Genomic DNA, 1,821 nt, shown 5'->3' on the forward strand with positions numbered 1-1,821 from the left:
AGGCCATTATTTCATTAGCTCACTTAACCAAATAGCCTACCTTTTACCTTCCATTGTTAACCAATTTTGAGCCTATGCTTAACCCAATTATTCTTTATTTTAGTACATTACAAGCCCAAAGCGAAAAATAATAAAAGTCCCTTGTTTGGATCTTTGGTTGGCTTAGGCTAGTGAGAGTGTTTATTATTCAAGTTCGGGGAGGTTTGGGAACATTGGTTACGATAAAAGGGTGTTTTGTATTTCTATATTTGGGAATTGGGTGCATATTCATGTATTGATTAAATGTATAGACCTTATGTATTGATTTTCTTGTATGTAGCTTGAAAGAAAGAAAAAAAAAAAAATGAGAAAAAAAGAAAAAGAAAAAATATAATAAATGTGAAAAAGAAAAAAAAGAAAAAAAATTGGATGAGCCTGCCCGAGATGAGGCCATTACGGCTCGCCTTCAGGTGTTCTCCTTGGGATAGGGTCATTTAAAGAACGAGGGTCAGCACGACGTAAAAAAAAGGGGAAAAAAACGAAGAAAACAAAACCGGAGGAGCCTGCCGGAGATGAGGCCATTACGGCTCGCCTTCAGGTATCCTCCTCGAGATAGGGTCATTTAAAGAACGAGGGTCAACACGACATAAAAAAAAATCGGAGGAGCCTTCCGGAGATGAGGCCATTACGGCTCGCCTTCAGGTGTCCTCCTCGGGATAGAGCCATTTAAAGAACGAGGGTCAGCACCTCGAAAACCGATCAGCACAACGTAAAAAAAATCCGGAAAAAAATCGGAGGAGCCTGCCGAAGATGAGGCCATTACGGCTCGCCTTTAAGTGTCCTCCTTTGGAAAGCGTCATTTAAAGAACAAAGGTCAGCACAACGTAAAAAAAAAAAACAAGAAAAAAAAGCCAGAAAAAAACCAGAGGAGCCAACAGAAGATGAGGCCATTACGGCTCACCTTTAGGTGTTCTCCTCGGGATAGTGTCATTTAAAGAACGAGGGTCAGCACGACCGTAAAAAAATGGAAAAAAACGAAAAAAAATCGGAGGAGCCTGCCGGAGATGAGGCCATTACGGCTCGCCTTCAGGTGTCCTCCTCGGGATAGGGTCATTTAAAGAAGGAGGGTCAGCACGACGTAAAAAAAATCGGGAAAAAAATCGAAAAAATGGGAGGAGCCTGCCGGAGATGAGGCCATTATGGCTCGCCTTCAGGTGTCCTCCTCGGGATAGGGTCATTCAAAGAACGAGGGTCAGCACGACGTAAAAACAAAAAAGAAAAAAAAGGGAAAAAAATGAAAAAAACTAAATCGTAGGAGGCTGCCGGAGATGAGGCCATTACGGCTCGCCTTCAGGTGTCCTCCTCGGGATAGGGTCATTTAAAGAACGAGGGTCAGCACGACGTAAAAAAAAATCGAAGGAGCCTGCCGGAGATGAGGCCATTACGGCTCGCCTTCAGGTTTCCTCCTCGGGATAGGGTCATTTAAAGAACGAGGGTCAGCATGACGTAAAAAAAATAAAAAAAAGGGAAAAAAAGGAAAAAAAAATCGAAGGAGCCTACCGGAGATGAGGCCATTACGGCTCGCCTTCAGGTGTCCTCCTCGGGATAGGGTCATTTAAAGAACGAGGGTCAGCACGACGTAAAAAGAAATCGGGATAAAAATCGAAAAAAATGGGAGGAGCCTGCCGGAGATGAGGCCATTACGGCTCGCCTTCAGGTGTCCTCCTCGGGATAGGATCATTTAAAGAACGAGGGTCAGCACGACGTAAAAAAAACCGGAAAAAAAAATCAAAAAAAATGGGAGGGGCCTGCCGGAGATGAGGCCATTACGGCTCGCCTTCA

Source organism: Arachis duranensis, chromosome 3 (assembly GCF_000817695.3).
Source record: "Arachis duranensis cultivar V14167 chromosome 3, aradu.V14167.gnm2.J7QH, whole genome shotgun sequence".
NCBI lineage: Eukaryota > Viridiplantae > Streptophyta > Magnoliopsida > Fabales > Fabaceae > Arachis > Arachis duranensis.